General features: G+C 43.3%; 1 protein-coding gene across 3 annotated transcripts in view; it reads left to right on the forward strand.

Annotated features, from left to right (window-relative positions):
* Positions 1-14,362, forward strand: part of LOC123857261 (uncharacterized) — a 182,467-nt gene that overhangs the window by 29,112 nt on the left and 138,993 nt on the right. The window contains exon 1 of one of the 3 annotated variants that reach the window (XM_064576708.1): positions 3,286-4,678. The exons of the other annotated variants lie outside the window; for them this stretch is intronic. The gene's annotated coding sequence lies outside the window, so the exon portion shown is untranslated. Of the gene's footprint in view, positions 1-3,285; positions 4,679-14,362 lie in introns of those variants that run through there. 3 annotated transcript variants of the gene reach the window in all.

Genomic DNA, 14,362 nt, shown 5'->3' on the forward strand with positions numbered 1-14,362 from the left:
ATTGAGGTATCACTGACATTTCATACAATCCACCCACTTAAAGTGGATAACACAGTGGTTTTTAGCATATTCACAAATAAGTGCAATCATCTCTTTTCAAAGAAACGCTATACCCTCTGGCTACCATTCCTCCTTCGCTTGCCACATCTCCCAGCTCCAGGCAACCACTGATCTGCTTTCTGTCCCAGCAGATTTGCCTCTTCTAGATGTGTTGTGTAAACAGAGTCATAGAATATGGGGCCTTTTGTGACTCCTTTCATTTAGCATGTTTCCAAGATTCATCCATGTAATAGTGTGTAACAGCACTTCATTGCTTTTGATGGTCAAATAATATTCTGTTGTATGGCTAGCCTACATTTTATTGATCTATTTATCCACTGGTGGACATTTGGGTTGTTTCTACTGTTTGGCCATTATGAATACTGCTGTGTGAACATTTGTTTACAGATTTTTATGTGGTTATATGTTTTCATTTCTCTTAAATATATACCTAGGTAGGGTGTTGTGGGCTGGATGGTAACTTAATGTCAAACTTGGACTGTTTTCCAAATGACTGCACCATTTTACATTCCTGCCAGCAGGATAGGAGGGTTCCAGTTTCTCCTTGTCCTTGTCAACACCTGTTATTTTCCAGTGACACAAACAGCCACTTGAATGAGTGTAGAGTGATATCTCATTGTGGTTTCCTTTCTTCCTTTTTAAGGAGGATTCCTGCCAAATATAATTTATTTAATCCATCTATGAAAAGTCTTTTTAAAATCAAAATTAACTTTTAATTGTTCACTGTAAAAAAAAAAAAAACAAACCCTAGAATATACAGATAAACAAAAAAGTAGAAAACCCAAATCACTCACAATCCCACTACCTAGGAAAAACCAGTATATACTATGGAGCATCTCCTCTTAGGTTTCTTTTTTATGCAGTATTCACTTTTAAGAGGAGAATTTGGTAGACTCAGTGAAACAAATTGATAGGATTACGGGGGAGTTATTTTTGAGCAAGAAGAACCCTGACCTCTCCCCTTCCCACCTGAGATGAGACGAGGATTGGGCCTCTTGGCTGCATCCCTGCGAAGTTCTGACCTGTGTGGTAAATGGAAGAAATGCTCTTCTTTCTGACCCCAGCTGTCTGTTGAGAAACGTATCTAACTTTTAGCAATGTAGCTGTTAGCAGTTGCTGAATGAGGGTCCCTGATGCCACTTAGACTCTGAGTAGGGCCTTGGGGTGTGGGTTGGGGGTGGCGAGGTTCTCTTACACCCTGAACCTAAGAAACTTTTGACATGTGCTGTGAGAGACATACTTTCTTTTTTTAAGCATTGATCACATTGGACTCATTGGATGAAGGAAAAGATCATGCATGTTGCTACCCTGTCTTTGATACGTGACCCACATGTTGGCATTGATTTAAAAAAGGCAATCTTTTTCTAACAGCCAGCTGATTAAGAGTTCAGTGGTAACTTCTTATTTTCATAACAACTGAAACTGTCAAGAGTTCATTGTAGGGGTGCCTGGGTGGCTCAGTCGGTTGGGCATCTGACTTCGGCTCAGGTCATGATCTCAGAGTCCTGGGATCGAGCCCCGCATCGGGCTCCCTGCTCGGTGGGGAGTCTGCTCCCTCTGCCCCTCTCCCACTCATTCTCGCTCTCTCTTTCTCAAATGAATAAATAAAATCTTAAAAAAAAAAAAAAGAGTTCATTATAAATCCATGGTTTGTACCTTGGAATCTTTTCTCCCTTATCAGCAGTGGTGTTCTACCTGGCAGCCAGGTAGCTAAATATAAAGTCTATTTTATATTTTAGCTCCAATAATAAAAACTAAATATTGTGGAGCACTCACTGCATGTCAGGTGTCCTCCAGTCTTTTACATGGATTATTTCATTTCATCTTTACAGTCACCTTACAAGGGACGATTCATCACTATCCCAGTATTATGGATAAGAAAGCTGAGGTTGCACGTCTTGGCCTGGACATGCAGTCTGGCTGTACTAGCATTCCAGAAAATGGTACTTGCCTAAAACTCATAATGAACCAAAACAGGAAAACAGTATGATTGAAGAAAGAAGGTTTGCTTGTCTGGACTGCCTGTACCACTCCCTGATTGAAAAGCTCCTTCTTCTGTTTTGCTGTTGGATGTCGCACACTGGGCTACCTCAGGGGAGGGTTGCTCGTACTACTTGGAGAGGAAGTCTAGAATTAAGTGAGGTAAACTTCTTCTGCAGGGGACACCACTCCAACTATATACTTTTGGCTAATTAAGCACTTTTTCTGGGAATGCACTTGAGGAGTGAGAAGAAGCTGGGATTGGTTCAACTCCTTTTTTTTTGATCTCGCCATCCCGAGACACCAGGTCATGAGGGGGATGAGAGCCGTGCACTGGGAGCCTTAGGAGGGTGGGGTGGTAGCTCGGGCATGGGAGCCCCTGGAAGGACCTTGCTGGGGAGCTGGATGCTCTGTGAGTAGTCCGGGGGATGGGGGCAGAAGGTCAGCGTTAACCACCAGCCCGCCGTGAGCCAGGTGCTGTGCTGGCCTCTTCTTGGAGGTTGTGTCATAACAAGCGCTGTCCTCATAAATAGCTAATAAAATTCAATTTTATTCTGACCACCACTCAGTGCGGTAGGTGTTATTAGCTGCCCGAAACCCTTTTGGAAAAGAGCTGGTGTGAATAGTTAAGACTGTCATCCCTGTTCAATGGACACATTTGCAGGCTCAGAGAGATGAAATAACGTGTTTCCCAATCCCCAAACGACAGAGCCAGGGCTGCAGTTCTGCTGTGATTCCAGAGGCCGTGCGAGTATATATTTAGTTAATTTTCTGGAGCCCATGAGTCTAAGTCCTGTGCGCTCTTGTGGGACCATGGCATGGGGTTGGAGCGGGCAGTCTGCTGGCCTAGTCGGGAGGCGGCCAGGATTCTGTGATTGCTGACTTCGTGTCCCATTTTTACCAAAAACTAATTGTAAGAAGTTTTCCTTTCTTCCTTCCTTCCTTCCTTCCTTCCTTCCTTCCTTCCTTCCTTCCTTCCTTCCTTCCTTCCTTTCTTTTATCTCTTTCTAAGATTTTATTTATTTGCCAGAGAGAGACACAGCAAGAGAGCGAACACAGGCAGGGGGAGTGGGAGAGGGAGAAGCAGGCTTCCCGCCGAGCAGGGAGCCCGATGCGGGGCTCGATCCCAGGACCCCGGGATCACGACCTGAGCCGAAGGCAGATGCCTAACGACTGAGCCACCCAGGCGCCCCTTAAGCAGGGTTTCTAAAGCCTTTAGTGGTTAGGGACTCAAGATTAAGGTCAGACCTAGGTTGGAATTCAGACCTCGGGCTACTTATATATACTCCATATGCTTTTATTTGTGAGGAGGGGATGATACTGCCCATTTGACAGAGTTGTTGGGATGATGATGCTTGGTACATGGTAAATGCTCAAGAAACGTTAGCTGTTACTGTTATTACCAGCTATGGATGCCCTTTTGTACTCCCCTGACACTTTTTTTTCTTTTTAAAGATTTATTTATTTATTTATTTGATTGGGGGGCGGGGCAGAGAGAGAGAAGGAGAGAGTCTTAAGCAGACTCTGTGCTGAGCATGGAGCCCCACAGGGGGCTCGATCTCATGATTCAGAGATCATAGCTTGAGCAGAAATCAGGAGCTGGCTGCTTAACCGACTGTACCACCCAGGCGTCCCTCCCCCTACTTTCTTATAGTCCCCCGGAGGGGCCTCCTGGACACCCTCTACCGTTCACCCCTATTGAGACCCACTAGATTCAGTGATTTTATGGAAAGGTATTCAGGAATTTCATTGATTCTGCCTTTGTTTGGAGTTTGCTGGTTGGATGCCTTTAGGCTCTGGGAGACTTGGCTGCACCGGGTCTCCCAAGGCTGTGTAGCTTCCATATTGACACCTGTCTGGGGCCAGAGCTGCTCTATCAATTCTTTATTAAGACCAGTTATTTTTTATTTATGATGCTTGTGTGTTCATTAAAAATGGCACTCCCTGTTGGGGATACCATCAAGGCTTTTAGCCAGTTTTTATCAGGTTGTTAGAGTAGATATGAATATTTTAATAGAGAGAAAGAGCAAAGCCTTCAACAGACTTAATTTGTTCTGGAATCTAAGTGACAGGCTTAACAGGGGTGCCAAGTAATTCAGTATAATCAGCCCAGATAGTGGAGTAAGGAACACAATTCAATGGACCAGGGAGCTTTTCCAGAGAGGCCACAAGGGGATTTTCTGCCCCTGAGCAGCTGTAAATCACTGTATCCTGCATCCTTTGAGTCCAGGTAAGATCTTGCATAGCCACGGGCAGCTTCTATCCCCCGTTAAGTTCCTAGGAAGCCAGGGGGAGCGTTTTTGCAGATGCCATTTTAACATTTATAGAATTCTTTCCCCAGGATGCTGATCTTATTTAATTATGTTCAAAATGATGGATAAGTCAGGTCACTGCTGCCCATTAGAATCATATTTGGGCCTCAGTCCTGATTGCAATCCTAGATGCCATGGCTGGTTTCTTGGTGTAGTTTAAAAATTATCCACTTGGGGGAGCTTTATGATTGAATTTTAAAATCCGTATCAGATTTTTTTTTTTTTTTTAATGTGCGACCGAGATCCAGATGAATTCCACCCCTCCCCACACCAGTGACAAGCTACTGAAGCAAGCAATGGTTGCAGAAATACAATGATAAATCAACGTGAGTGGTTTTACTTTATTGGCAATTCCTCCCTCTGGATTTTGAAGTTATTCTTGATTTTTTAAAAGCTTCCCTTTCAAACTGAAGTAGCTTAAAGATAAAATAAAGAATAGCAGTACTTTCTGCTGTTTCTCGGATGAGTGTTCTGCATATGTATGCAGACATCAATGCATACTTAAATAAATGCTTGTCCCAGTTAATTTTCAATAGCCACAGCATCAGAAAAATCTCCTTTGAAGTTTTATGAACACGGTCAGTTGCAAAGAAGATGAAATCACGAAACCAAATGTCTGAGCAGGGAATGCTGTTTTCCAGAGTATTCGCCATGTAACTCTCCATCACTCTTTCTCTCTTTCACATAGGTGGGGCCTGGAGAGGTCTAATGAAGGACAGTCCCTTGCTGCCTGGGCATATGTCCAGGTTCCAGATGGTCTTTGGGGTCTACCCAGATTTGGACAGTTTTGAAATAATGGAAAGCTAGTTAGGGTTCCTAATTAGGACATTTGCTAGAGAATGTTGTCACAATATGGACGCACTATTAACCCACTTTACTATGGAATAAAATGAAACCAATTATAAATGCACGTATACAATTGTGACTCTATGTGCCCACCTGCCCCCACAGAGGGAGCAGGAAAGTGTTTCTCAGAGGGGGATGGCTTGCTCATTGTCTAAAGCTCAGTGTTGTTCTGTTCTCTTCTTTTCTCCTCTTTGTCTTCTCCTTTTGAGAAGACATTCTAGATTCTCCCCTCATTTACTTAGGGTTCAATTATTATATTAATATGGCTCTGCTATTTTGACAAAGCCTCTTTCTTAGTTTTCCTTTTCTCTCTCCGGAAGAGGAAGGGAGGAATGCCGGAGGGCCGCCTTGCAGCCTTTTGTCCCTCGGGTGAAGGGCATCGCTGTCTCTGAGCAGCCGCTGCTGTCCCCGTATCTGCCTCGTTCCGTGCCATTTCCTCCCGCCCCCCGCGCGCTCAGGCTCACCTTGCCCCGCCGCTCTCTCCCTGGGCAGCCTGGCCTGGCTCCACGCAGGCAGCCCTCTCTGTCGTCAGTGCTCCGCGGGGACAAGTCTCGGGTACCTGCTCCAGTGGGGACCCCACTGCTCCCCTCCCCCCCCAGTCACTTGTTCACCATCTTCATTGGTCACATCGATATGACTTTCACTGTCTGCTCAGTGGAGGAGAAATCTCGCTTCCTCAGGAACCCTGTTGCTCCCACCAGGAAGACTTCTTCAGGAGGAAAAAAAAAAATTGCTGCTCGCTCCTATTTTTATTTTCTGGTCTTTGGCTTTCACAGAGTGGTTATCAAACTTTTCTTTGTAACCATGGACTTTTTTTTTTTTTTTTTAAATAAATCATACACAGAAGCCCAGACCCGTCCATGCCTGACTTTCAGAGAGCTGTGTGGCAGATTGTTCTCTAAGTCAGCTAAAACCATTTCTGCTGACATCTTTTGCAGTGGGACTCCGCTGCTTCTGCCATCAAGGGGTGGAATCTGTTTCTCGTCCCCTGGAATCTGGTGGCCTCTCCACTGGCTTAGACTGTCAGAGTGGGGTGATGGGCTGGTAGAGGCGCTGACCAGGTGCCAGCTCAGCTTCGAGCGGCCTCGCAGTTCCCACTTCCATCCTCACGGGTCCTTGCCCTGAGACGACCAGGTGAAGAAACCGCCCCTTCTGTCCTCTTGGGTCCTTACCCTCAGACCCCCGGGGGAAGAAGCTGCTGTACTCTGCCAGAGGATGAGAGGCCGTGGGGATGAAAACTGAGGCCACCTAGCCAACATCCGGTACTGAGCGCTGGGCACATGAGGAGGCATCTCGGACCTTCCAGGCCAGGTGACTCCCCAGCTGATGGCAGGAGGATGAGCGGGCCCGCTAGAAAAGCAGAGGGACCATCCAGCAAAGTGCAGAATTAAGAGAAATAGTCAATTTTAAGCCACTACGTTCTGGGCTTACGTAGATGACTGAACTAGAAATAAAAATAGATGGCCGAAAGATATGCCCTTCAAGGAAAATCTTATGCTGAGTCTGCTATGTGTGCGTAAGCCAGCTCACTTTTAATTAGGAAATCAGTTTCTGGGCTATGACAGTGTAAACGGAGAAGAGACGGCTTCTAGCGGCCCCATGTTGCTGCCTCCCCCGCCTGTCCTGCCCCCTTCTCCCCGCATGTCGCACCACATCGTGGCTGAGCTCGTTGTGTATTTTTCTACACTGTGAACATGCTTTGTGGAGAGCCTCACATAAAATCGGATTTATGTTTATAAAGTCTTACATCTCTTACGTTAGCTAAGAGATCCCTGTATCTAAGGGCACACAAAGGCCCATCTGCTCTGTCTGATGGCAGCAGAGGGAGGATCTGGGCCCTCAACAGCCCAGCCCAACCCTACTCCCTTGCGGGGCTGTGGATGGGAAGGAGAGTGGAAGGGAAGGCCGCTGGCTTAGCACACTCCGGTGCCTTCTGGAAAACTTACAGTCATCAAGATCAGCCAAGCCGACTAGGTAGAAGTAAGGTATATATGCTACTTTTCTACTGCAAGTGGTGATTTTTTCAATTCTAAGGAGACATCTGCTAGGACTACTGCTGCACATTAACCTATTCTTGAATGTTAGGCTTGGTGGCCATTTTCCTAGTACTCCCTGGATAATAATTACCATATGCTCACTCCTTACTTCATGTTGACCTCTTTGCTAAGCACTTCACATACATTGTCTCGTTTAGTTTTCCTAAGTGAGGAAGGTGAGGCAGGTATGATTGGTTCATTTTACAGATAAAGAAGTGAGGACTCAGAGCGAAGGCATTTATCCATCAGGGCTGGGACACCGCACGATTCCAGGGGGCACTGTTCACATGGTGGCCCTCCCCGAGGTGGCAGTCAAGGAGGTGGCAGAGCTGGGATTTCAGACTCCCAAACCTGAACACTTCATTTTATATGACTTCATTAAACTTTTCACTTCTCTAAGCTACTTTATTTCTTCTGTCTCTATCTCTGTATCCCAATGTCAGTCTATCCATCCACCCATCCACCCATTCATCCACCCATCCATCCATCCATCCATCCATCCATCCATCCATCCATCCATCTATCCACCCATCCATCCCTGCCTCCTTCTATCTACCACTCACCTAGTCATCTGTTTAGTCAAATCAGGGAAGGTATTGAGTGTTAATAATTAAGGTCTGAATTTCCAGTTTCTTGAAATATACATGGAAACATGAATTCCCTAATGTGTATTCTTTTTTTTTTTTTAAAGATTTTATTTATTTATTTGAGAGACAGAGAGCCTGAGAGGGAGGAGGGTCAGAGGGAGAAGCAGACTCCCTGCCGAGCAGGGAGCCTGATGCGGGACTTGATCCCGGGACTCCAGGATCATGACCTGAGCCAAAGGCAGTCGCTTAACCAACTGAGCCACCCAGGCGCCCCCCCTAATGTGTATTCTTATTCTTAAGTTCATCTGAAATAAAAATTTTTATTACTGAATGTTTAAAACAACCGGAAAAGAAAATCATTTTCTAGAAACCCATGTGCCCACAATACAGATTTCATATTGTGCCATATTTGCTTCAGATTTCGTCTCTCATTTTAAAAATGAAAATAGAATAATGAGGGTCAAAGCTCTGCCCCCTCTCTTTTACTTCTTTCCCTAGCTTAAAGATGGCATGTCATATCCATGCCACATTCCCATGTGTGATTTTGCATATTTACTACATGTCTGTATCCATAAATAATATTTAGTATTATTTTGAGTTTTATAGGTTGTATTTACCATCAATGTGCTTTTGCACCTTGCTTTTGCCCTTCAACACTATTTTTTTGAGATTTATTCATTTCGACATGTATACATCTAACTGATGAGCCGTTAAGTTGTTTTACTTCTTTTGCAGTTATAATAATGCTGTAGTGAACATCCCGGAACAGTCTCCTTGTTCACAGGTGCATGAGCTTCTGTAGGGCAGACGCCAGGGAATGGAGCTGCGTGTCTTCGCTTTCCTGTTCAAAATACTCTTCGAAGTGCTTGTACCTGCTTACCTCCAACAGCACTCTACTGCAGTTTCTGTTTTCCCACATGCTCGCTACAGCTCATGTTATCTAGTGTGTATCAAATGGTATCTCATTTTTTATTTCTATTTCCCTGAGCATCATTGCATAGTTGTATAGGTCATTCAGATTTCCTTTTTGTGGAATGCTTAGTCATAATATCCTTTGCCTATTTTTCTACTGGATAGTCTTTGCCTTTCTTACTGATTCGTTGGAAGTTTCTTGTTTCTGGTGTTGTTGTTAAATATTTTCTGGAAGCAGATCCTTTATCAGTTAATTGCCTTGCAAGTACCTTCTATGTCAACAAACACAGTTCAGCGAGCTCCATTCAGTCTCTTGCAACTGTGGGTCTTCTATGTCTCCTAGGTAAGCATTCAGAATGTTGTAGGTCATTACATATTACTGGTCATTACCTTTTACTAGGTCAATCAGACATGGCCAAAAACCAACGTGGTAAGGAGTAAGACATTGCTAATGACCTCATTTACCAGACTTGTATTTCTCTTCTCACTAACCTCTGCCTATCAAAATCACACTCTAGCAACTGCTGAGTCAGCACAAGGAACTAGAAGGCTTGTTCCTGGTGGTAACTAATGAGTCAAATCAATGAAAGAGAATTAATTCACAATAAGTCTATCTTACCTAAAACAGGCCAATCCTAAGCATAAATAACCCACATTATATATCATGTGTCCTGGAGAGAATAAGTTCATTTAATTGAGTCTTCTCAGCCAGCTGCATCAACAGCTTCAGTAATGACCTGTAGGTAATGACCTATAACACTGTGGGACCAGTGGCCCTAGGGTAGGTCATGGGATCTGTATATTAAGAAGCTACTCCAGAGGATTACGCTCTGTGGCCATATTTGGAAATCTCTGAATTAGGCCATCTGGTTTTCTGGGCACCACTCTGCCTTTACTATGGGGCTACCTTCTGTGGAAGAGGGTATTTTTCCCCAAGACAAGGCAGGAAGCAGATCCAGGTACGGGAAGAGGATCCCAGGGAAGAACAAGAGCTTCCTCCCTGTCTCAGGTACCCCCTACAGACTAGCTTCCTATCCGAAAATCTGTCTTACTCCCATTAATTGCCATTAGGAGTCTTCACAACTCATTCCATCACCCTGGCCCAAATGAGACAAGCACAACAGCATACAACCCATTGCACCTCCTCCAAAGTGAGACCACACCTGAGACCTGGGGGATTGTTTTCTTATTGCTAACCTGGGAACTGGTTCCCTGAGTCCTAAGATTTTTATTTTATTTCATTTTTAGAAATGTGCTCTAAGTCTAATGATCCATTTAAAAGAACATTCACAGCCACTAAACCTCTTGGAATAGAATCCTTAAGACTTTGTGTGACTCTGTTGTTTTGCTAATGTTGTCAAGATGATCCTCGGGTTGTTCCAGAGTCGGGCAGAAGGAACACACGGGTGGGTCTGAAGGAGGATGTGGGTAGTTATCAAGTCCAGCAGCTCCTCCTGTTGAGCCTTTGTTTCCTGCAGAGTTCTGTGACTTCCAGAAGTGGTTGTTAGGACAGGGATGGACCAACAGTTTTCTGTGCTGCCTAAGCTAAGGAAGTATTATGTTGAAACATGGTTTTTAAAGTTTCACTTTAACAGAGTAACAGGACCATCCTAATCCTTGACTGCTTTAGTTCTCCAAGGAACACAGAAGCCTCCAAGGAGTTGGCCAGTTTGCATGGGAAAATGATTCTGGCTCTTCCTTCCTGCAGATCAAGTTTCCAGGAGGGCAAAGGGGTGCTTACACCCTTTCCATGTTCTACTCACACCGTCTTGTGCTATGGAGTCTGACATCAGCTACAGAATAGACTCCTTCATGGGGTTGTATTAACTCTCAGACTAAATTCTTCTTCTCTGTTTTCCTCTTTCAGTTCTTTCCAGAGCCTCCTATGGAGAGAGCCAGTGTTCGAATCCTATCACTTGCTAGCTGTGGGACCTTAGGCAAGTCCTTTAACCTCTTAGAGCCCCAGCTTTTTCTTCTTTATTTTATTTATTTATTTTTTTAAAGGATTTTATTCATATATTTGACAGAGAGAGCAGGAGAGCACAGGCAGGGGGAGTGGCAGAGGGAGAGGGAGAAGCAGGCTTCCCGCTGAGCAGGGAGCCCAATGCAAGATTCGATCCCAGGACCCCGGGTTCGTGACCTGAGCTGAAGGCAGACGCCTAATGACTGAGCCACCCAGGTGCCCCAGCTTTCTCTTCTTTTTTTAAAAAAGATTTTATTTATTTATTTGACGGAGAGAGAGCACAAGTAGGCAGAGCGGCAGGCAGAGGGACAGGGAGAAGCAGGCTCTCCGCCGAGCAGGGAGCCCGATGCGGGGCTTGATCCCAGGACCCTGGGATCATGACCTGAGCCAAAGGCAGACGCTTAACCGACTGAGCCACCCAGGCACCCCATCTCTTCTTTAAAATAAGAATAATAGTAGTGCCAATCTCATAAGGTAGAATCAGGACTGATAATTTGTAGGGCCCAGTGTAAATGAAAATGTGGGGCCCTTTATTAAAAAATTATTAAGAATTTCAAAATAGTGATCGTAGAATGTGAAATCAAGTGTGGGGCCCTTCTAAGCACAGGACCCTGTGTGACTGCATAGGTTACACACCCATGAAACCATGGAATCAATGAGATAAGTAGTATTACTATTACTCCTATTAGTTTGTGTCTTCTGTTTCCTTTGTGTGCTCTAGGTTTGCCAGGAATAGCCAAACATGCCCTCCATCGAAATACACACACACGTACTTATTATTCAGTTGTTCTTAGGGTCCCTTACGTCTGTTGTTTGCTTTTCTTTTTTTCTTTGCTTGAACCTAATAACAGAAATCATTAGGTATAAGGTTCTGATTTCATTCAGAATGCCTCAATTTATATATTCCACTTTTCCTTTGATCCTTCTCCATGTTCATACTTTTGTATTCTCCTTATTTCCATGTTGTTCCATGGTTTTCCTAAGTTTTTAAAAAGAAAATCATGAAATCAGAGGAGACAAACCATAAGAGACTCTTAACTATAGGAAACAAACTGAGGGGTGCTGGAAGGGAGGTGGGTTGGGGGGTGGGGTAATAGGGTGATGGGCATTAGGGAGGGCACATGATGTAATGAGCACTGGGTGCTACAGACAACTGATGGATCACTGAACTCTACCTCTGAAACTAATAATACATTAAAAAATAAAAAGAAAGTCATTTAAAAAATGAATGAGATGGTAATTCATTGTTAACAATTAAAACAGATGCTCAAGAAGGAAACCGGGGCTTTGAGCAAGGGAGGAAATGGGATGGAACCAAGAGCTGGAGAGAAAGACAGAAGAGAGATTTTGAGGGCTTAAGTGTTTTGGTGACTGGGGTTTGGTTCATAATAATTACAGCCGACATGCTGTGCTGAGTGCTTTCCAGAGCTCGTCTCATTTGATCCTCACAATAACCTGAGAACGATAGATGGGGTTGTTGTCACTGGTAAACAAGAGAGAAACAGAGGCATGAGAAGTCAAGTAACTTGCCTCAGGTCACAGAGCTAGTTGGTGTTGGCTCAAAATAGGAACTTCTCAGGCAGACAGACTCATACGGAGCTGTGTGTATTTTGTTGGTGGCTGTTACCTGTGACTGCAGTGTGTTGAAGTCAGTTCTAGTCCTTTTGTCATTTCACCCCTATGTACTTCATTACGCATTTCTAGAAAATAAGGATATTTTCTTACGGGACTGTAGTACCATAATGATACCTGACAAAATAGCAGTATTTCTTTGATATTACATGTAACCCAGTCATATTCAAATTCCACTAATTGTCCCCAAAATGTAATTTTTAAATCTTGATTCATACACACCAGGATGCAAATAAGGATCTCTATATTGCCATGGTTGTTATATTTCTTAACTTTATTTTCATCTAGAGCAGACTCATCTTTTAAAAAAATGCGATTAACTGAAAAAGCCTGGTCAACTGTCCTATAGAGGTCCCCAAATGGGGTTTGTCTGTTTGCTCCTCCCTGATATTACTTGACTTGCAGGACCTGTTTTTTTAATTCCTACACTGTATGTCGCCTGTGTTGTTCTGGGTCATGCAAAAAGCAGACCTCCTTTTTGAAATCTCTTTGAAAGATATCCAAAAAGATTAAATTTGTTTCTCAGTGCTTTTCCTTTGGATTTGTGGATTTGTTTTTAAGTATTAGTCTTGTATTTCCCCTGGGGATGATCATCATTTAACTCTTTTCTCTGCTGTTTTATGTTTTGTATACAGCTTTTCCCTTCTTTAAAAATGCTTTAGTGAACATCTTTGCAAATATAATACTTTTTATCATTTCTAATTCAGTTAGGGTGTCAAAAGTTATGATCATTTGATGCATTCGTAGAGATGTATCAACTACCAAAACTGAACCAGGATGAAATAGAAAACCTGAACAGACCTCTAACCACTAAGGAAATTGAAGCAGTCATCAAAAATCTCCCAAAAAACAAAAGCCCAGGGCCAGATGGCTTCCCAGGGGAATTCTACCAAACATTTCAAAAAGAATTAATACCTATTCTTCTGAAACTGTTCCAAAAAATAGAAACGGAAGGAAAACTTCCAAATTCATTTTATGAGGCCAGCATTACCTTGATCCCCAAACCAGACAAAGACCCCATCAAAAAGGAGAATTACAGACCAATATCCCTGATGAACATGGATGCAAAAATTCTCACCAAAATACTAGCCAATAGGATCCAACTGTACATTAAAAGGATTATTCACCATGACCAAGTGGGATTTATCCCTGGGCTGCAAGGTTGGTTCCACATCCGCAAATCAATCAAGGTGATACAATACATTAACAAAAGAAAGAACAAGAATCATATGATCCTCTCAATAGATGCAGAGAAAGCTTTTGACAAAGTACAGCATGCTTTCTTGATCAAAACTCTTCAGAGTATAGGGATAGAGGGTACATACCTCAATATCATAAAAGCCATCTATGAAAAACCTACAGCGAATATCATTCTCAACAGGGAAAAACTGAGAGCTTTCCCCCTAAGGTCAGGAACGCGGCAGGGATGTCCACTATCACCACTGCTATTCAACATAGTATTGGAAGTCCTAGCCACAGCAATCAGACAACAAAAAGAAATCAAAGGCATCCAAATTGGCAAAGAAGAAGTCAAACTCTCACTCTGCAGATGATATGATACTTTATGTGGAAAACCCAAAAGACTCCACCCCAAAACTGCTAGAACTCATACAGGAATTCAGTAAAGTGGCAGGATATAAAATCAATGCACAGAAGTCAGTGGCATTCCTATACACCACCAACAAGACAGAAGAAAGAGAAATTAAGGAGTCGATCCCATTTACAATTGCACCCAAAACCATAAGATACCTAGGAATAAATCTAACCAAAGAGACAAAGGATCTGTACTCAGAAAACTATAAAATACTCATGAAAGAAATTGAGGAAGACACAAAGAAATGGAAAAACGTTCCATGCTCATGGATTGGAAGAACAAATATTGTGAAGATGTCAATGCTACCTAGAGCAATCTACACATTCAATGCAATCCCCATCAAAATACCATCCACTTTTTTCAAAGAAATGGAACAAATAATCCTAAATTTGTATGGAACCAGAAAAGACCCCGCATAGCCAGAGGAATGTTGAAAAAGA

Source organism: Mirounga angustirostris, unplaced genomic scaffold (genome assembly GCF_029215605.1).
Source record: "Mirounga angustirostris isolate CCGP_5_RB_7025 unplaced genomic scaffold, mMirAng1.0.hap1 SCAF_13, whole genome shotgun sequence".
NCBI lineage: Eukaryota > Metazoa > Chordata > Mammalia > Carnivora > Phocidae > Mirounga > Mirounga angustirostris.